The 22,854-nt window shown below is 44.9% G+C and overlaps 1 protein-coding gene across 9 annotated transcripts in view; it reads left to right on the top strand.

The window, feature by feature from the left end:
- The window catches only part of tanc2 (tetratricopeptide repeat, ankyrin repeat and coiled-coil containing 2), a 234,334-nt gene that overhangs the window by 104,898 nt on the left and 106,582 nt on the right, over window positions 1–22,854 (top strand). Inside the window, exon 1 of one of the 9 annotated variants that reach the window (XM_031894278.1) lies at window positions 6,458–6,632. The exons of 7 other annotated variants lie outside the window; for them this stretch is intronic. The gene's annotated coding sequence lies outside the window, so the exon portion shown is untranslated. Of the gene's footprint in view, window positions 1–6,457; window positions 6,633–7,046; window positions 7,153–22,854 lie in introns of those variants that run through there. One more of the 9 variants, XM_031894281.1, reaches the window with a different exon arrangement.

Raw genomic sequence — 22,854 nt, 5'->3', positions numbered from 1 at the left:
TAAGGGGGGATGAACAGAAAATGGGGGGGGGGGGGCTTTTTTTTTTTTGTAGCTGAGGCTCAGTTTATAGAACGCAGACGATGCATGGTAGAGGTAAAGCAATAGGATGCAGCATATTTACTTGCCCGTGATGCACAAAATCCAGGATTCAATTTGGGATTCGGCCAAGATTCAGCAGGATTGGGTGAATCCATGCCTCTTGCCGAACCGAATCCGAAACCTTAAAAATCATGTGACTTTTTGTCACATATTCACTGAAGCTGAAAACTTTTCGCCATGCGCGAAATGTATACAAATTAGGATTCTGATTGAGTTCAGTATTTGGCCAAATCTTTTGCAATGGATTTGGCCGGATCCTAAAATAGTGGGTTCTGTGCCTTCCTACCTGTGACATGCAGGTTACAGCTGGCGTTTGAGTGGATAATAAAAAACAGGACATTGGGTTTCAGGTTTTCATGTGTTTGGTATCTCCATATCCCTTGGCCTAAAATCTTAGGCTGATGCCACACATGGCGTTTTTACGCTGTGTATTTTCTAATTCTCTCAGCAGCTGAAAAACGCCCGATATCATCATCCATAGAAATAACTTGAAAAGACTCGAAGCAAAACACACAATGCGGAAATACGCTAGAAAACGCCTTAGCACGGATTTTTCAAGCGTTGGCCGAAATACACCAGTATTTGCACAGCAAGCTATTCCTATGTATACACAAAGGCAGCTGCCAGACCTAGCGGAAATACGCAGCGTTTTTTACTATTTCGCACTATTAGCACCATGGATTTGCTACGTCACCAGTACTAGGCTGAAAAACGCCATAGTCAGGGGCTGTGTGGCTTGTGCGGCGTTTTGAGGCTGAGAAAAAACGCAGCGTAAAATCGCCACGTGTGGCATCAGCCTTATAGAAATAAACCTTTCACCCCTTACCTGTTTCTCCTGCCCCAGCTTATTATAACTTGCTGATCGATCTGCCATTCACTTGCCTGCTGCAGACTGTGCTGCTTTCTGTGCACCCATGCTGAGCAGCACAGGGCCCCTCCTGGCTGTGAGAAGGTTAATAGAGCGCAACTGTACACACAATACCAGGTTGTTCTGAGCTGTTCGCTTGTGGGAATTTCTCACACCGCACGCTTAAGCCGACTCCAGCTGAGTGTCCACACATCTCATTCCTCTGTGGTCTGCTCTGTAGCCGCGCTGCATATTTCTCCGGTGACACAAGGAATCTAAATGCTTATCCATCCAATGTGTATGTAAGGGGAGGGGCTTAGGTACAGTATATTATTTCCCCCCTGTGCGGGGCTATTTGCTCAGGGGAAGGGGATACTGTTGCATGGCACAGCACATATCCTGCACACATTCTCACCTTTGTGTACCCAAGCCTGGGGGTATAGCTCTGTAGCCTGGAACTACATGCCCCATCATACTCTGCCAGTTTGAGCTATGTAGTTAAATGGGCATGACCCTTAAACACAGAGTAGCTGGGCTAGAGATGGGTTAAAGGGGGGCTTAGAACCATGAAAGTTTTGGCCATTGGTGGGAATACTTTTTCCAGAATGCAAACTCTTTGGGGGGGATTTAGAGGAGGGAGAATTGAAATCTGTATTCCATCTATGCTGATGTTAATGGGACCCGGCGGGAGGATGAGATTCAGGGGTGTAATTTTTACAGCAGAGAAGTCAAATGTTTTTTTGTGTTCAGTAATTCAGGAAGCAGCGAGAACCCAGACATTAGCCAGGGGGCCAATCTGTGCTATTTACATAGTCTCCTAATCGGGCTGGGCCTTCTGCTGCATAGCCAGTCCATTCACATTATATAACAAATTCAGCTATTGCTGGGCGAAGGGAAGCATATACTGGATATTTGCCTTTTATATTAATGGGCACCAGTGAGCACAGGGTGGGCAGCAATCTTTGGGTCCCAGGGAAGTGTTGTGTGCCGAGCCCGGTTACTGCCCACAATTTCCCACTCTTACAGCCCTCCTGGCCTTATTTATACCCAGTATTAACCGTTAAAGTGCCGGCCTTATCATTCATTGTGGTAATGAGCTAGGCTGTGAGTTGCAAAGCATGTTTTCCTATAAGATTCAGCACGTCTGACTCTCAAAGTTGCTGTTGGGGATAAACCAAGGAGCCGACACAATAAATCTGTTGTAGATCCTGTGCCATGTGTGGGTCTAAAGCCCCAGGAACATACCATAGGGTGATAAAACACCATTTGTCTGTGGGTGTTACCTAGTCCTTCCCTCCAGTCTCCTCTCTGATACAGCAAGGTCTCAGCGCCAGTCAGGCCCCCAGCTCTGGGACCGGTGTGCTAGCCCTATTCTCTGTAATGGAGGACTTCCTTCCAGAAAGGCCTGTTTTTCCTATCTAGCTGCTGATGCACGGTGTAGCTTAGAAGTGTGTTCAAGTCGGCGCTTTGTGGTTTGGAAGAAGCAGCAACAATGAAGGCAGTCCTGTATTTTGTTGCACTTTCAAAACTTGAGGCCCTGCCAACTGGCCACTGCCAGCACGGCATTACTATGTATCTGGCAGGATGCTTGCGCTCGTTTCCCAAAGTCATGTTAACTCCATCAGAGCGTTCCATAAAGTGCAAGGCTGCTAAATTAATCAGTGCTTTTATAATTCCCCCTATTTCTCTCATCCCAAACGGGAAGTCACATAGGGCTGCAAATTTCTCTGCATCAGGCATATACTTTCTATGAAAGTGCCATGGTCTTGCTTGCTTTGCCTCTGATTGGATTTCCAGTTGCGCCGACTAATTCTATGAAATTCTATGACACTAAAGGGTCCTTCTGGATCCAGGACTAAAGCTGGCCCCACCCCTCACCGGACCCAATTATTAGCCCATCACTTGGCACCCTCTGGATGGAGGGCCCTGCCAATAAGTTGACCTGTTAGTGTAAGGCCAGCTTTAGTCCTGGATCCAGAAGGACCCTTTATTGTGAACAGAACCACAGGGTCCCACAATCACCGATTATGGCCCTCTGGGCAAATGCACATAGTGACCTACAGGGAACCCTGAAATTACAGTTGTTTTTTACTGATTTTGATTTGTCACATGACCCGGACCTCTCGTGTTAGAACATGACCTGGATCAGCACGATGGTTCCTCTTCTTTTTATTCCCATTTATCATATTGTGTTTGTGGGATCTGTTCGTATTCCTTCCTCATTATCACAAAGAACTCATCACGTGGGTAGGGTCTGTGGTTTCATTGCCCGAGCATATTCTCTGCCAGCATGTTCCATCTGTCCTGTGGTGCTGGCATGGCCCCGTCTGGCAGAGGGGCCACAATGGAGGGGCTCTCGCAAATACATGACTTTCTCCAGGGCATTTAAACATTTGTTTACATGTTCAGGTTCAAAAGCAAATGTTCTGTTCCCAGGCCTGGGAAAAGGAAAAGATGTCCCTCTTGCTGAGCTCGTGGACATTGCTGCTGAACTACATATCTCCACATTTTTACTGAGACAACACAGGGAGAGCTGTCACAAGGGTGCTGCCATTGGAACTGAGAATGGGAAAGGGAAGGGGGTATATTTTTTATATATTTATATTTTACCAATTTGTTGTTCAGTGCTTTATACAATATAAGCTGGGGTTTCCAGATAAAAGGTCATTCCGTAATGTTGATCACCAGACCACAATTTTTCTAAAAATCATTTAAATATGAAATTAACCCAATAGGGTCGTACGGATAAATTCTGTCTTAGCTGGTTACAAGGTACTGTGTTATTATTACAGAGAAAAAAATAGTCCCTTAAGTCCCATTTTTATTACTGTTCTGAATTACATCTTGTGTTTATATCAGGGCTTTCGGACCAGCAGCGTTCCCGCTCCTAGTATCCCGGCCCCCTGTGGCCCATTAGTGTCTAGGAATCTCCCATGCTCTGCTTTTGTGCTTAATTTTAGCCGGGGGTGGGATATCCTGGAATTGTCCCAGTCCCAGTCACGCCGGAGACACTGGCCTGGATGGGAATGGATGAGAATGTACAGGTTGGAATTAAACACAGTCTGTTCCTAATTTCTCTCCTTTGCAACAAATGGAAGCAATAGAAAGTCACTAAAATATCAGATTGGTTCTATTAAGTAATACTGTTCCTCTCTGCCTCCCGCAGGAACCCCCCCAGCTCCCCAGTACTTTTAATTTGTCTTTCTCTGCTGTGTTCTGAGCCTTATGCCAATAATGTGCATTATTACTGCTTTATAATTAATAATCATTGTAAAGTGGTGGCAGCTGGGATTGGAGGGAGTGCAAGGTCCTTGTTCCTCCAGATGATTTTGTACTACAACTCCCAGAAACCTTCAACATCTATTGAAGGGTTTAAGCATTCTGGGAATTGTAGTCTGGCAGCATCTGGAGACCCACAGGGGCGTACAGACACATAAAGATGTAGAAGGAAGAAATCAAACCTTTTTTTTTTTTTTTGGCTGTAGATATTTGGTTTTGGTGCCTGCCTTTCCAACACTGAAGAGAAAAAAAACTTTTTGGTTTCTAGGAAAAGTGACCTTGGCAACCAGACAGATTGCTTTTTATTATGTGTGTGTGGATTTTTGATGTGCTTTTTGTTTGCTGCCATCCTTCATTTATCTTCCAGTTTGTCGTTCAGGCAAGTAACCGGTTGGCACTGACAAGTGAGGGGGTCGCTTGAGTCCCTGCCCACCAGCCTGTGCCATAGGCTGTACATTTACATACTCACTACTCATAGGATGTATATAGTTATGTTTGGGGACAAGGGGTCCCACAATCCCTTTAAATCATAGTTTAAACTAGAAAAGATGAACTTTTTCATAGAAAAAGGGAACTGACACTTCAGTCACATGGTTCAAATTAAGCACTAATGAGCAAGCAAATGGGCCACATAAGCCTCATAGTGTGCTTGCACCAGGTTTAAAGGGGAGCTCCATTCATTGTGTAATGAAAGTAAATGTCTAGCAATTTTACATTACATATTTTCCTTGATTTTAATAGTGATGCATTGTGATGCAGAATACTTTTAATAGTGATGCATTGGTCAGCCTGAAACCCACAGTCAGACCAGTTGCCCCTAGTGGTGGTGGCCATATTTGCCACCAGCTTAGGTGCTCCCCAATCTCTTTAGCCTGTCCCTACCCCAGTTACTGGGTACTGATTTGTATTTGTTTGTTTCCCGTTATATAGCGCTGACACAATTTTGCAACACTTTACAGATATTATTTATCATTCACATCAGTCCCTGCCCCAGAGGAGCTTACAATCTAAGGTCCCTATCACATTCACATCAGTCCCTGCCCCAGAGGAGCTTACAATCTAAGGTCCCTATCACATTCCCATCAGTCCCTGCCCCAGAGGAGCTTACAATCTAAGGTCCCTATCACATTCCCATCAGTCCCGGCCCCAGTGAGCTTACAATCTAAGGTACCTATCACATTTCCATCAGTCCCTGCCCCAGTGAGCTTACAATCTAAGCTCCCTGTTACATTCCCATCGGTCCCTGCCCCAGAGGAGCTTACAATCTAAGGTCCCTGTCACATTCACACTATGGTCAATTTAGTCAGAAGCCAATTAACCTGCTGCTGTGTTTTTGGAGTGTGGAAGGAAAGCAGAGTACCTGGAGTAATCCCACACAGACATAGAGAGACATACAGAGAACATACTACCTCCTGGCAGATAGCACCCTGGGCAGGATTGAACAAGGACCCAGTGCTGCACAGCTGCAGGGCTACCCACTGAGCCACTATGCTTCCCCATATTCTCGCTCACCCCCCTCCCCAAGACTTCAAAAACGGGGCAAGGTTGGGCAGGGGCATATAAAATGGTGTGCCGGATTGAGCTCCAGTTGCATTAAGGTGGCCATACACCTTCAGATCTGCTTGCTTAGTGATGTCGCCAAGCGAGCGGATCTTCTCCTGATATCCCCCACTTATGGGTGGGTGATATTGGGTGAATCCAGGCTAATTTGGTCGTTTGGCCCTGGGATCTTCCGAGGACGCAGATCTTCCGATGCATCACTAATGTGTAAATGTAATTCTCTGGTTCTGACTCTTGCAACCTTCTTCTCCAGGTCTGTTAATCAGCTGGTGCCTACTACAGTGTTTCAGAAGGCAGCAGTGCAGAGAATATAAAAAGCCAGATAGCGCAGTTACTAGAGAAAATGTGTAATGAATGGATATTGTAACGTTTATTAGTTTATACGTTTCTTTCATTATGCCAAAAACCAAAACAAACAAAACCCCAATAGATTTAAAGTAGAGTTCCCCTATACCTGTAATAGGGCAGTTGAGGTAGGGCTTGGCATATGGAGGGTTAAGACCCGGAAAAGGAAAGGTCAGGCTGGTTCCAGGTAGGAAAAGCAGACTGGGTGGGCCGAACCCTCTTATCTTATGTCAGGTTTTTGTATAGAGAGGGAACAAAAGCAGCGGGGAGGAGGGCAGCAGGAGGGGGGAGGGTGCAGGAGGAGGAGGAGGAGGGGGGGGCGAATAGGAAGAGATTCCTACATTTTCCTGTCTTGCTTGTGCAAAGCAGCGTGCCCAGTCAGTGGAGCAATACAAAGCCTCGCACGGTGCCAATGTCTGTCCTGCACACTGGATTTATCTGTCAGACTTCTCTAGAACCCAGCCCAAAGCCAAGCCCCTCGGGCACACTCAGGATATACAAGGTAAGGGGGGGACACAGGGGTGTATGTACTGCCCTCGGGCACACTCAGGATATACAAGGTATGGGGGGGACACAGGGGTGTATGTACTGCCCTCGGGCACACTCAGGATATACAAGGTAAGGGGGGGACACAGGGGTGTATGTACTGCCCTCGGGCACACTCAGGATATACAAGGTAAGGGGGGACACAGGGGTGTATGTACTGCCCTCGGGCACACTCAGGATATACAAGGTATGGGGGGGGGACAGGGGTGTATGTACTGCCCTCGGGCACACTCAGGATATACAAGGTAAGGGGGGGACACAGGGGTGTATGTACTGCCCTCGGGCACACTCAGGATATACAAGGTAAGGGGGGGACACAAGAGTGTATGTACTGCCCTCGGCACACTCAGGATATACAAGGTAAGGGGGGGACACAGGGGTGTATGTACTGCCCTCGGGCACACTCAGGATATACAAGGTAAGGGGGGGACACAGGGGTGTATGTACTGCCCTCGGGCACACTCAGGATATACAAGGTAAGGGGGGGACACAGGGGTGTATGTACTGCCAGTTACACACACAGCCGTCTCTGCATTTGTGCCAAAACTTTATGCCATGCCGGTGCCGCTGCTGTGCTGTAATGGGGTACTTGGAGCTTGCAGCCCAGCTGTAGGGCAGATCGTGTGCCACAGAGCTTACACTCTCTTTCATAGTGTTTGTTATTGTATATAGTAAGTGGCTGGTGCCGTAGTATAGATTGATGGCTGAATTTGTTGCCCTTGCTATTGCTGCAATTTAGTTTCATCATACAATCACATAAGCTTGGGGCGACTTGCACTGCACCCCTGCTTAGGAGATGATGCCTTAAAGGGGAACTCCACCCCATTAAATGTTATTCTTGCTCTTTCCCCATGTTTTAAAGCCAACCAAGCATTTGGCTGTCCCTTTCTGTTTCCTGCTTCTGACTTATCAGAACAATGTAGCAGAAGTCAAATGTAATTGAAATTAAATTGAAGTTAAATGTAGTTAAATTGAGTTACCTTGTTCTTCACTGGGTTAGGGAATCAGTTGGTCTTTTTCCAGAAGTCAGAAACTACAAAATCTACATTGGAAATTGAGTAGCATAATATTGTGTCTTCTCTTTTTAGATTGAAAGCTCTATTGATGAGGGTCCTTATTATCTGGCATTGGTTAGGTTTTTGTATGTAACCTGTATGTTCATTGTATACACTCGTATATTGTACAGTGCTGATGAATATGTTGCTGATTTATTAATGGGCTTTCATAGTAATAATTTAGAAATACATTTTTGGGTGGAGTTTCCCTTTAATGGTCCTTAATGGGTTATACAAAGTGGACCAGGGAAGAACAAGAAGAACTTGTTATAACTGCAACTCTCACACCCTGCTGTGAGGCTAGTTGTATGAGGTATCTGAGCCCTAAGGTGGCAGGATATTAGTCATTGAAGTCTCTCTCTGTGTTGCATATTAGATACATAATTATTCTTCTTTTCTAAAGCATGCTGTAGAATATCATATAGTTATAATACTGTATGAATCGATTTTACACATGCTTTATGTTTCCTTTATTCTCTTGAGAAATATTGCAGGGCACCTCTATAGTCTGTATAGGGGGTGTCTGTTCATATACGCAGGAGGAGCCATGATTGCTCTGATGAGGCCAACTGTGTACACTGAGCCTTATTTATCTGCATGTTGGTGTTCAGTGGGAGCAGCCATGGCTATTTGATGAGGACCTGTTGCACATTCACACTAATGGAATAGGGCCCTCTAATGGTGAGGTTGGAATTCTTATGGTAGTATGCTTGTTTTATTAAGCAGTTATTGTGACCATGGTGAGTACCCTGAGCTTAAAAAAAAAAATTGTGAGCCCCCCCCCCACCTTACCCTTATCTGCTGTACCCAAGGTTCTCCCCCCCCCCCCCCCACCATTAAGGCTTATTACCTTGCTTGCTTGCCAACTCACAGAAGCACAGGCAAATGACCATAGAGAGGACCATGTGAATAATGGGGGGGCTTTGGAGAAGGGGTGCCAAGCCTCTCTCAAGCCATAAAAATGATGTAAGTAAATATTTTGTAAAAGCATATATTCCATTAGTAAAGTGCTTTATTATAAAATGTTGCTCAAAGACTCCCTCTAGAGGTTGGGCACTGGGTATGGCAAGTAGACATATGGAGCATATGATTATAGGTAAGAATTAGAGTGATCCTCTTGCTTCTGCTCTATAAGGGATTACAGCAGGGCCACAGCCAGTCCAATTCCTTGCCAGCCCGAGCAGGTGGTGTCCCCTGGAGGAAGAGGATGGACATGGTTGCAGAAGCTGTATGTTGAAGTAAAGTGACTTTATTGCACCCCATTCTTATGTCTTGGAAGGGGCTATAATGTGGTGTCAGGGGTTTCTGGGAGTTGTAATTCAGTGATGGCTGAATAATAAACACATGCAAATCTGAATAAATATAATCTGTATCTTGTTCTGGTTATGAGGTTTTTTTAATGTGATTATGACAAGACTCCATCCAGCTCTTGGCTTCTACTCCTGCACTGTCAGAGGCCACTGATACTTGTGGGACTGATGCATGTGATGCTGCTCTCAGGCTGCGGGTGACTCAGCATGGGGGGGATTAAAACCCACACATTTTTTATATTAATGAATAAAGGTTTCTTGCTGGAGGCTCTGTTAAAGAACATGGCAGTCAAGGAGGTTGTTGCCCCCAGTAAAACCTGCCTCACTGAGGAATAATCATGTTAAAGGGAATGTAAATCCCAAACTAATGTCAGAACCACCAGAGAATAAAACGAACCAGCAGGTGCTGACTTCAATACTAATTACATTTAGTTTCATAAGGCAAAGTTTAATTTTGGGTTTTACATTCCCTTTAAGAGTTAAGGGTATTTGAACTGTTCTATGATGATCATGTGAGAGGTTGATGAAAATGCAAGGAGACATCCAGCAGAACCTGACACGGCAACTCTGCATTCCTGTGGATCTTTTTGTTTGTCTTGGACCTCAGTTCTGCGTATGAAGCAGGAAAATGCAAACCTAACAATGAGTTCTGCCCTAATTGAACTTTGATCTATTTGATTATTGTCTGTCAGACGCTTGGTCTTCTCCCCAGTTGTTCTGATCATGTTACTCTGTTTGTGTGTTGGGCAGAGGTCTGCCTGGGCCTTTCCATTTCTATGGTAAGCAGAAACGGATATAGTGATGTTTTTAATACAGCATTATTTTATTACATCATGGTTGTATTTCAGGAACATAAGTAGTTGCTCATGGAGTGGTTTTGGGCATTTTACTCACAGGAAAGTTTTGTGATAGTAGGATGTCTTTCAAGGAAGGCAAGGAAACTTAATGGGAATGGGAGGAGCTTGGCAGGTATTTAAGGTGAAAATGAAAGGTGCATGTGTGTATGGTAAAGAGGCTGTGGGTGTATGGTAAAGAAGCTATGGGTGTATGGTAAAGAAGCTGTGTGTGCATGAGTGTATGGTAAAGAAGCTGTGGGTGCATGAGTGTATGGTAAAGAAGCTGTGGGTGCATGAGTGTATGGTAAAGAAGCTGTGGGTGCAAGGGTGTATGGTAAAGAAGCTGTGGGTGCATGAGTGTATGGTAAAGAAGCTGTGGGTGCATGAGTGTATGGTAAAGAAGCTGTGGGTGCAAGGGTGTATGGTAAAGAAGCTGTGGGTGCATGGGTGTATGGTAAAGAAGCTATGGGTGTATGGTAAAGAAGCTGTGGGTGCATGGTAATGCAAAGTTGGTTATAGCAGTGCTTGATGTATGGCAAAGTAGGTGATGGAAGGTGCTTTGTGGATACTGGAAGAATAGGTGGTTTAATGGATGCTGAAGTGGTGGTTGTTTATATGGTGAAGGTGGGTGCTGAAAGAGTAGTTTAGAGGTGCTTAAGAATAATCTGTATGTGTCTGTTGGATGCTGGAAGAGGATTGGTGGAAGAAGAGGAGGCAGATGGTTTTATTGCACAGGATAAAAGGGAAGGTGATGGGGTGTAATTTTGGGCATGTGGAGGTACCCTAAGATACAGTCGCCAGCGCCACATTGTATTAAAAAAGAGATTTTTACTTAGAGCACTGCAGGACATCAAGAAGATCTGTGGATTGAAGGCATATTAATGCCCCCCCAGTCTGCCTAGAGGCAGTTTCAATATAATCCAGAATGCACATTTATGGTACTGTAAATTAAGGTAGTCTTGCTACAGGGGGAAGTTGTTAGTTCTGGCTAAAGCTGGCCATACATGCACCGGTAATATCGTAGGAAACCTCGTTTCGTACGATATTCGGTGCGTGTATGGCAAGTCAACCGATATCGCAGGAAGCTGCTGATAGGTTAAAAGATTTTGATAGGGCGCCATAGAAGGCGCCTGAGCAAAATCTGCCGTCGGGGCTGAATCGGCAGAAGGAGGTAGAAATCCTATTGCTTCTACCTCCTTATCTGCCGTTTCAGCCCTGAACGTTATTGGCGGATTTGACGATCACAAATCACCACGTGTGTGGCCACCTTAAGATACATTAACATAGGTCAGCTTTGGCATACAGTACCTGCAATGGAACTGGCCATCTCGGGCATACAAGTACCTGCAATGGAACTGGCCATCTCTAGCATACAGTACCTGCAATGGAACTGACCATCTCTGGCATACAGTACCTGCAATGGAACTGGCCATCTCTAGCATACAGTACCTGCAATGGAACTGGCCATCTCTAGCATACAGTACCTGCAATGGAACTGGCCATCTCGGGCATACAGTACCTGCAATGGAACTGACCACCTCTGGCATACAGTACCTGCAATGGAACTGGCCATCTCTAGCATACAGTACCTGCAATGGAACTGGCCATCTCTAGCATACAGTACCTGCAATGGAACTGGCCATCTCTGGCATACAAGTACCTGCAATGGAACTGGCCATCTCGGGCATACAAGTACCTGCAATGGAACTGGCCATCTCGGGCATACAGTACCTGCAATGGAACTGGCCATCTCGGGCATACAGTACCGGCAATGGAACTGGCCATCTCGGGCATACAGTACCTGCAATGGAACTGGCCAGCTCTGGCATACAAGTACCTGCAATGGAACTGGCCATCTCGGGCATACAAGTACCTGCAATGGAACTGGCCAGCTCTGGCATACAAGTACCTGCAATGGAACTGGCCAGCTCGGGCCTACCATAAGTACTGAAACTACAATTCCCAAAATGTCCCAGTGAGTAAAGCTGGCAATTTTCAAGCAGCTTAATACTCCTTAGAGCTGTCATTGTCTGTAAATTCCGGGTAAAAATTGCGGGTGGTGTGGGGGTCTGTCTGGGTATCACCTGATCTTGGTTTATTAGCTTGGGATGAATTTTAAATACATTTAATGGCCTTTATAAGGAACAAACTGCTGCACCTAATTAGAGGTCTCATTGGCAGGCGAGTTAGTGTGAAGACACTTTGAAATAGTTGCTTGTGACATGTAGGTGTGAAACAAAGCGGAGGTTGGGTGTCTGTGCTACAGTCATCGTCACCTCAGAGGTTTCATGGGAGCCAGCTGTTTCCTGAAAATGAAGGAAGGTTTAAAAGTATTGTAGTGCATGATAGGGGCACTCAGTCTTCTTCTGTCAGTGATGACCAGTCTTCATTCCCAGAACTACTGTCCATAATGCAACAAAGTTCTTCTTCAACAGTAAGAAACCTCTTAGCCTCCGATAAAAGGTTCCACAATTAAAGAACATAAGGTTTGTGGAACTCCACTGCCAAGGGGTTATTGGGGTTGAGTGATAAGATGGTTGGGTAATCATGGGTAATTAGTTTTAGGAAGGGTTATATGGAGCAACAGGAGTAGTTATACAGAGGATTATATGGAGCAATAGAAGGAGTTATAGTGAGGGGTTATATGGAGCAATAGGAGGAGTTATAGTAAGGGTTTACATGGAGCAACAGGAGTAGTTTTAGTGAGGGGTTATATGGAGAAATAGGATGAGTTATCAGCAGGGTTATATGGAGCAATAGGAGGAGTTATAGGGCGGGTTATATGGAGCAATAGGAGGAGTTATAGGGAGGGTTATATGGAGCAATAGGAGGAGTTATAGGGAGGGTTATATGGAGCAATAGGAGGAGTTATAGGGAGGGTTATATGGAGCAATAGGAGGAGTTATAGGGAGGGTTATATGGAGCAATAGGAGGAGTTATATGAAGCATTAACACGAGTTTCTGGTATTGAAGCAAATAGAGGGGATTTTAGGGAAAGTAATATGTATCTAGAACATGTGAAAAATCAGAGACACATTTAATAAATACAAGTTCTTAGGTTGCACTGATTTCAGTTGCATTTAAATTGCCTTTGCTCAGCCTTTCTCATTTTCCACGTGACCTGGTAACCTTAAGTTACATGAAGCAAAAGGGGGCGTTACAGGGAGATTTAATAGGAGCAGAAGGAGTTGCTACAGGGAGGTGGGGGCTTAGAAATAATTAGGCTAAGCAGTAAGAGGCATTATCAGGAAGGTTTAGATGGAGCTGCAGGAACAGTTACGAGAGCTGATTTATGTCACTGAAGCAGTAAGGGAGCTGGTAACAGGGCACTAGAAAGCATTCTGCAGATTGCATGCTGCGGAGGAACAGACGCACTCGGCAAGATACCCAATCTTAGGCTGCTGAGCCTGTTATGCAGAGATAATAAAAGCCTCCTTCTTATTGTTTGGGCCTGCAAATCAGTCCTTGCTGGATCCACAAGTGCCATCTGAGGGGGAGATTTGTTTTGCTAAACCCAGTGTTCGTTTACTCCACGGTCAAGATTTTGGCCTAAAAAAATAACTCTGTCTTTGTTAAAAAGAAATTGACATTTTCTGCCAGTAATTAAGTGAAAGTCTTTGTTGAGACAAGATTGTGCAGAAGTTGGAAATACGATGCCTCTCTGTTTTATTGCTTCAGCGCTATCGATCCTCCTGATGGCCCCACATCTGTAATTATTAACAATCCTGCCCTAATGATTGGAACATATAAGTCAGCTCAGGTGACTGCTCTCCGAGCTGAACTGTGTGCCCAAACCAGTAGGAAAGGGTCTCACGTCTAGGTTTGTCTCTTATTGACACTATATCTTAGAGGGTACAAGTAAGGGCAGCAATTAGGTATCTAAAGGTCTCCATACACGCTGAGATCCACTCGCTTGGCGAGATCGCCAAGTGAGCGAATCTGCACCCAATATCCCCACCTACGGGGGGCGATATCAGGGAGCATGTAGTAAAAAAAAAAAATAATAATTTGGCCCTGGGGCCAAATGATCGAATTATATTGGCGGGCAAGGGGCAGTCGGTTTGGGGAACGCATCAGCGAGCTGATGCGGCCCCCGATCCGACTGAATTTTCTAACCTTGCTGATCGATATCTGGCCAATTTCAGACCAGATATCGGTCGGCCAGGCCCCTCGTTTCTTCTCCTACATGGGCCGATAAGCTGCCGAATCGATCCAAGGGACCGATATCAGCAGCTACAATCTGCCCGTGTATGGGGACCTTAAGACAAGTGATGGGTGATACTGGCAGGTATAATTGAGTGTGTCGGCCAACCCAATGTGCAGCCCTTCTGTTCAGGTGAAGACGCCATGTTCCAAACCAGTGTCAGACTGGTTTCATTTGGTATAACTTCTTTGAGTGAAAGGGGATCTTTCTAATAAAAAATGGAGGTATTAGTAGAGACTACTTGGGGTTTTGTTGTTATGGGTTATTTAGTCCATGGTCCAGGGAAGTGCACCTGGGCATCATGTGCCTGCCTCCGTATATATGTTAACCGGCCACATGCCATGTTGCCGATAATGATCCACTGCGGGTGTTTTTGAGATTTTATTTCATATTACCATTTAGAGCAGTAATCACCAACCAAGCAACCTGTTGCTCACCGCCCCCTTTGATGCTCCCAGTGGCCTCAACGTTGGAGCCCATTATTGAATTCCTGGCTTGGAGCAGGTTTTGGGAGCACAGAGAAATGGTTTTACTCTGAGCAGAGCCTCATGTAGGCCAGCAGTCCACATGGGGCTTCCAAATAGCCAATCAGGGACCTTTATTTTGTATACCAAATAACTTTTTTCATGCTTGTGTGGCTCACCAATACTTTTTACAGAGTGTTTATCATGAGTACAAACATTTAGGGATCCTTGATTTAGAAGAAGACTTAAGGTGGCCATACACGCACCGATAATATCGGACGAAACCTCGATTCGTACGATATTCGGTGCGTGTATGGTATGTCGGCGAGTCGACCGATATCGCAGGAAGCTGCTGATATCGGCCGACTCGCCGATCGGACCAGTTGGAAGGCGCCCGATCAAAATCTCCCTTCAGCGCTGAATCGGCAGAAGAAGGTAGAAATCCTATTGTTTCTACCTCCTTACCTGCCGATTCAGCCCTGAATAGTGTGTGGCACGTCTGACGATGTTTCGTGCGACCATCGGTCAGATCGCCACGTGTATGGCCAGCATTAAGGCTTAATAAAATCCAAGAGATCTATTATCTCTTCTAGGTTTGGTTGACACATTAAAATTTGCAGGTTCTCCTGCTTGAGAGTTGTTTAAAAACTTCTTGGGCTTGTGGGAGCCCGCCAATGAGACACATGTCCTGGGTCCACTGGTACCTTAAAGGAACAGTAACACCAAAAAATTTATATATTTTAAAGAAATTAAACTATAATGTACAGCGGCCCTGCACTGGTAAAAGTTGTGTGTTTTGCTTCAGAAACATTACTAGAGTTTATATAAACCCTGGTGTGTAGCCATGGGGGCAGCCATTCAAAAGAAGAAAAGGCACAGGTTATACAGCAGCTAACAGATAAACCCTGTAGAATACAATGGTGTCTTATCTGTTATCTGCTATGTAACCTGTGCCTTTTCTCCTTTTTTCCAGCTTGAATGGCTGCCCCCATGGCTACACAGCAGCGTATTTATATAAACTATAGTAGTGTTCCTGAAGCAAACACCCCAGTTTTACCAGTGCGGGGCCACAGTACATTATATTTCAATTACTTTAGAACACTTTATTTTTTTGGTGTTACTGTTCCTTTAAAGCTCTTGAAACCACCACCATCCATTTCCCATGCTTGTGTGTGTAAATTGCTATAGTGGGTCCTGTACCATTCCAGATAGATACAAGGGCACCAGCTGCCAGCTTTGGTTCCAAGTGTTCCTTCCCAGGAAATGGTGTTTCTTAAGCTTGATCTTATAGCCCTTCTCTGTTGGCGCTAGATCTAAAGTGTAGGAGCAATGTCCTGGAGGAAACAGGCTCTGATAAAGTATCACCCCAGATTAAATGATTCAGCACTTGACTCACCTTGGTGAGACATTCTGTGCAGAGAAGGCTATTGCTGGTTTTATAGCTGTTGTATTTTTAGCTGTATTCACGTGAATCTTTCCTATATAAAGATTAACTCCCCCACATCAAAATCTAACATCCACCCAGGTAACTAGGAAAGTAATAAGAGGGATCACTGAGCTGTGTGTTGAGAGGTTGAGAATAGGGGAGCATATTAGGTATTTGGGGTGATACGTGTTTCCTGTGTGCTACAGGAAGTGTGTGGGGTACCAAAAAACATGTGCGTGGGGAATGTAGATGTTTTGTACAGTGTGAGATGGAGGTAGAGGCTAAACCGTGGTGCTGTCTGCAGTATGTGAGCACATAGTCTACAACTTGTGTTATACAGTGTGTGGATGGGAGGATAAAACCTTTGTGTTGTATGGATTGTGTGACTGTGGAAGGTCTAACAGAGTATGTTTGTGTGGGTGCGGATTAGGGGTTGCATGCCAAACCTTGTAAAGTACAGTGTGTGTTGACTAAACTTTGTATTGTACAATGTGTGGGTTGGAAGCATACTGTGTATTGTATTGTGCAGTGTATGTGGGTAATGTGGCCATACAGTGGCAATGAGTTCTACCGATAAACCTGTGGGCTAAACTAATTGACATTGTGTCATTTGGCCAGCAGCACACCCATTAGATCTGGCCAACTGCCCAAACAAGGGAATCTGAGCAAAGCTGAGGGGGCTTTGGCTTCTCTGCCACCCACCAGCATGGGTCATTGGCACATGAAAAATGCATGTAGCAGTGCAGACTGTACCTGGTATCACACATGGTGTGCGTGGTATGGATGTGTCCGTACCTATACATACAGTGTGTCTGGTGTGATTGCAGTATCTACCGTCTGTCTGGGGAGACTACGTAGAGCGGGGAGGCTGCACCCTGTATTGCAGAGAGCACATCAGCCCTTATGCGTCTCACCTCCTCGGCTGTCAGATTTCTGATTGCATCACTAAGCCCAACTGCATTTTTAACTATTGCTCAGCCAATGGCACCAACTTCTGTTTAGTTCCTCCTGGCAGCCCTCACTGTGTAAATAGATGTCCAAGAGTTTTGGTGCCCTATGCTGCTTCCTGCTGCCCCCGGCCATATTTCCAACAATGCTCTGCTCCAAGCCAAGGCTATGCGATATAGCCACTCCAAGCTCATTCCTACAGCTGCTTGCAGACCAATTAGTTGTTGTTTATCCAAAGCCGTTTGAACGCCCCACTGGAAATCTTATTAGGCCCTTGCTAATGCTCGGAGATGTATTTTTTTTTAATGAATGAAAGGAAGCCGGTTCCACATTGCCAACGACTGGAGGGAACCTTTTCTGCCTAAACTGAATTACCATATTACAGCCTGACAAAGTATGGTATTAAATAACCTTGGCTTTGTAACAAATCCAATTAATGTTTGATTAGTGCAGGAGTGCGTCATATGATCGGTATTAGCGGCCATGCTCCAGAAATTCCCTAAACCTGCATTTATTCAGAGTCTGTATTTATGACCTACGCTGAGATGCAGAAAGGATGGATTTGGATTTAGAACACATATACAGAAAAGAAGCAAACATCAGATATTTGTCATTGCTTACGTTAAAGGACAAATCTAAAGGAAACTCGAGATGTTTTCATTGGTATGGGCCAGGATTTCGAAGGCTTTTTCAGCTCAGGCCCACCTTTTGAGGTCCAAAATTTTACCTGAAAGACTTCCCAAATCTCACCCTAATTTACCTTCATACTGGGCTTTCAGTTGTATCTTGGAGAGCAAAGAGGTGTTAGGGTGAAATTTCACCCTTTCTTAATGATCCCCAACTATTGGCTCACAAGTTAATCACCAACCACCCTTTGATGTTGCTTCCAGTGGCCTCAAAGCAAGTTCTTATTTTTGAATTCTTGGCCAGTAACAGGCCTTATTTGGCACCCCAGGATTTTTTTTTTATGCTTGTGTTGCTCCTCAACTTTTTTTTTTTATTTGAATGTGGCTCATAGGTTATGAACTGAACTTCATGCTAAGCTTTTAGTTGTACCTAGGAACGCAAATAGGCATCCCCCCCACATCTCAGGAAATGTGCAACTGAAGATATTCCTTAATGCTTCACGATAAGTAGTTAATATTTGGAAACCATTTTTAAATTAAGACGCCTGATAACAAACTATAAAGCCTAAAACTAGTTAGCTAAAAGTAGCTGTGTACTATAATCTTTAGAGCCATAGCATATGGATATCTACAGGTCACCTTTTATTGGCAAAAGAGCCATGGACCCCATAACATGTGATTATTGCCTTTGCACATGACTATTAAGGTAGAAACCCATGGTTTGCAGCTAGTGGTATTCTAAACATGCAGCATCTTAGCCATTTAGCTTGGCACTACTGTATTACTTTTATCTCATGTTCATAGATTCCAAATCCCCTCCATTTTTAACTTCTTCGGTAATACATATTCCCATGGTACATTGTCTCAGGCTTAGCGTTTTTAAAGGAGTAATGTATATATGTTTGTTATGTACATCATAGAGTTTACAATCCTAACCTTTGGAGACTGAAGCACCACTGCACTAGGAAGGTTCCAAGTCAATACATTCAATAGAAGACAGCTCGTATATCTCTGTGTGTAACACAAACAATATCATTAAAGTCCCTTTAAGGAGTATCCTCGCTGACCATGAACAGAATGTTTGGGGTTTATTGATCTCCCAGCGTGTGTTGTTGCACTCTTTTCAAAGCGAGTCAATGGAAATAGAGCAGTTATAGGAAGACATTGATTCTGGGCTCTGGCACAAATTACAAGTTGACCCCGTCAGGGCCAATAACAAAGATATAACTGACTGTGATTTATCCGCTTAATAGGACTTGGCTGAATCACCCCAGACAAGCATATCCTAATACTGGAGGGGCATAAAGGCTTCCAATACGCATCAATTATGGAGGTTTATGAATAAGGGTGTTGTCCTTAATGATTTGCTCCAGTGTGAGGCACTATGCATATAATACATCAGGGGTGGCCAATATGTCGATCGAGGTCCACCAGTCGATCCCCCGTGGATTTCTGGTGGACTGCGATGAAGCCGGGGACGTGAATGTGTACGTACGCTACATCGCGTACATATGCATTCACGCCACACTTCCGCATTCCCCAGTCGATCACGGACGAACAAAGTCTGGCCACCCCTGTAATACATAATCATAAGCTATAATTTATTAGGTAGATCAGCTTGAACATCTCCATTGGTTTATGTTGTATCTCCTTCTGAAAGCCAGCCCCTCGCTGTCAGGGCAGGCACTTGTCAACCGAAAGCTGGCGATACACGTTAAGATTTTTTTTAAAGATCTTTTTGTTATCGTAGGACCAAGCTTATCCTGAAGATCTTATAAAAGTACAATTTGTCCATCAATGACCATTTCAAGCAATATTGTCTAGTTGACTTCCTTCTTGGTCCTGCAAACAGTTGGACAGTGGTCAAATTTAATTGCCAAATCGATGTTCTGACTGATGTTGGATGAAAATTCCACTAGCTATACGATCATGGTACTTCTGATACTTCTATGGTACCGTGGGCTTGAAATTTTTGGCCTGCATGCTCGAGGGCCGATCATAAAAGCCAGTTTAGACCACTCCCTTTTTTTAAACCACACCCATGTTCTCACTAAAACTTTTAAGACCATACCCACATTAATGGTGGTAGCACACCATGAAAACCAAATGGATGATGTTTACTGCAGGGATATTACCCATCATGCACACACAGGCATGGTAAAGCAGGGCAGGCAGAGTAGGGAAGAAGACAGGGAAACATATTGTGTATGCTCCTACAGTCTGTCTGAGGTGTGTAGGCAACAAAGTGGCACTTAGTCTGAGTTTGACGTCCTACAGGTGTGAACAATACAGGGGGATTACAGCCTGAATCTGAGGTGTGAACCATGCAGAAGGCCAGTTAATCTCAGTACTGATACCATTTAAAGCTTCCAAAAAGATAGGCAGTCAAAGCAGCCAGATAGATGGGGGCAGTGGGCCTGTAAGTTGGACAGCACTTATTTAGGGTATAATAACAGTAAGATCTACTCAACTAAGTGAAAGCAGAGACTAAAAGTCTTCATTGAACAGAGTGATGTGATGTGAGAGCTCATCAGTCAGTTATTTTGGGGGCTCTCCAAGAGTGGGTCAGTCATTTGAGGGCTCTCCAAGCCCTCTACGAAGAGCTAGGATTATTTAACCCCACAGGGACATTAGATCCCTTTAATGTTTCTTTCTCTGGACAGAATGAAGTAGTACGCTGGATACAGGGCCATGCTGTATCCTTTGATTTAGGATGTGAGCCTAGATGTACTGCCTGGCCCACTACCAACAAGACTCTTTAAAACATCCTGTGATTTATGTTGTATAATTTTAATTTTTCAAGTCATTCATAACATATTATTGCTGTTCATTAAAATAAAGATACAGCCGACCAGTCAGGGGCCAAGATTAAGTGGAAAAATATGCTTATTATGTGAAGCTCACTGCTTCCATGGAAAGAAAGCCGGCATTTCCCATCTGATCATAATCCAAACATGGCTTGCCGCCCCCTTTCAATCTGGGGGTTAATGGCCATGGACATGTGGGACTCTTTTATTTTTGACTCCCAGCACCTTCCTATCAATCATAGATGAGTTTTTTTTATGGACTCAAAAATGCAAGTGAAAATAGACTGTACTTCTACAGACCAGCATTGGTGGTCGGTGGATTATTAGGGTGCATGGCTTTTACCTAATCTACCTGTAGGAGGTGCACTGCTCGCTGACACTTAACGAAAGGGGTCCCCAACCTTTTATAAAAAAAAGTTTAAATGCCATGCAAGTAAGGCAGATAGTTATAGGAGCTACACTATTTCCTAGCCTTGGCCTGTAGTGCATCTCACTGGTCCATAAATGTGTTATTTTGTGAAGGTAACGGAACTCCTGTTGCTTTTCTTTGCAAGACTTTGGGACTGTAAAAGCAGAGAAATCTGTGTTGAACGTGTGTTGAGCTTACCCAGGGTTCTGTTATTGATGGCTTGGCTCTGAGGAACCCTGTGTGCGCTAGTAATGGCAGCTGGCCATCTTTTCCTAGAGGCATGCTTGGCTTCCAGCTTCCATAAACAGCCCATTCTGGAGATATCTGCCTTGCCCGGCCAAGACAGTGTCACTGGCTTTCTGTGGATTCTTACAGCCTGAAGTTAGTAAAGAAATCAGCCAAACAATTGAACTAGCACAATATCACCTACCTTAGGTGGGCATATCAGGAGAGGGTCCGTTCATTTGGCAACCTTTATTGTGTACAGCCTTCATTATCTGAATATGGGTGTTTGATACATATATTGTGGGCAAATGCTCTGTGCAATTCTCTTTTGTTTTACGAAGTAATGATATTGGTTTTAAGCTTAGCATTGGTGCAGGCACTTTTACAAGGGCCACAAACCACCCCATGTGCCATTTCTTTAAATGAATTAAAAAAAATGTTGGGAAGATATAATACTCTCTAATTATTTAATTTGTGAATAGTGCAGTGGCTTTCTATAGTAGCAATGATATTAGCATAGCAGCATCTTAAGCATAGGGATAATAACATAGCCAATTGTGTCATAGCACAAAAGGTTATTGCCTCTGGGAAGGGACTTTGGCTGTGGGATAGCAGGTATAGTAGGGAGAGATGGTGCCTATAGTAGCAGTGGGGATAATAGCCTCTGGGAAGGGACTGTGGGATAGCAGGTATAGTAGGGAGAGATGGTGCCTATAGTAGCAGTAGGGATAATAGCCTCTGGGAAGGGACTGTGGCTGTGGGATAGCAGGTATAGTAGGGAGAGATGGTGCCTATAGTAGCAGTGGGGATAATAGCCTGTGGGAAGGGACTGTGGGATAGCAGGTATAGTAGGGAGAGATGGTGCCTATAGTAGCAGTGGGGATAATAGCCTCTGGGAAGGGACTGTGGCTGTGGGATAGCAGGTATAGTAGGGAGAGATGGTGCCTATAGTAGCAGTGGGATAATAGCCTCTGGGAAGGGACTGTGGCTGTGGGATAGCAGGTATAGTAGGGAGAGATGGTGCCTATAGTAGCAGTGGGGATAATAGCCTCTGGGAAGGGACTGTGGCTGTGGGATAGCAGGTATAGTAGGGAGAGATGGTGCCTATAGTAGCAGTGGGATAATAGCCTCTGGGAAGGGACTGTGGCTGTGGGATAGCAGGTATAGTAGGGAGAGATGGTGCCTATAGTAGCAGTGGGGATAATAGCCTCTGGGAAGGGACTGGGGCTGTGGGATAGCAGGTATAGTAGGGAGAGATGGTGCCTATAGTAGCAGTGGGGATAATAGCCTCTGGGAAGGGACTGGGGCTGTGGGATAGCAGGTACAGTAGGGAGAGATGGTGCCTATAGTAGCAGTGGGAATAATAGCCTCTGGGAAGGGACTGGGGCTGTGGGATAGCAGGTATAGTAGGGAGAGATGGTGCCTATAGTAGCAGTGGGATAATAGCCTCTGGGAAGGGACTGGGGCTGTGGGATAGCAGGTATAGTAGGGAGAGATGGTGCCTATAGTAGCAGTGGGAATAATAGCCTCTGGGAAGGGACTGGGGCTGTGGGATAGCAGGTATAGTAGGGAGAGATGGTGCCTATAGTAGCAGTGGGAATAATAGCCTCTGGGAAGGGACTGGGGCTGTGGGATAGCAGGTATAGTAGGGAGAGATGGTGCCTATAGTAGCAGTGGGATAATAGCCTCTGGGAAGGGACTGGGGCTGTGGGATAGCAGGTATAGTAGGGAGAGATGGTGCCTATAGTAGCAGTGGGGGGATAATAGCCACTGGGAAGGGACTGGGGCTGTGGGATAGCAGGTATAGTAGGGAGAGATAGTGCCTATAGTAGCAGTGGGGGGATAATAGCCTCTGGGGAGGGACTGTG

The sequence above is a fragment of the Xenopus tropicalis genome, chromosome 10 (genome assembly GCF_000004195.4).
Source record: "Xenopus tropicalis strain Nigerian chromosome 10, UCB_Xtro_10.0, whole genome shotgun sequence".
NCBI classification, from domain to species: Eukaryota; Metazoa; Chordata; class Amphibia; order Anura; family Pipidae; genus Xenopus; species Xenopus tropicalis.
This window is presented reverse-complemented; position numbering and strand designations above follow the sequence as displayed.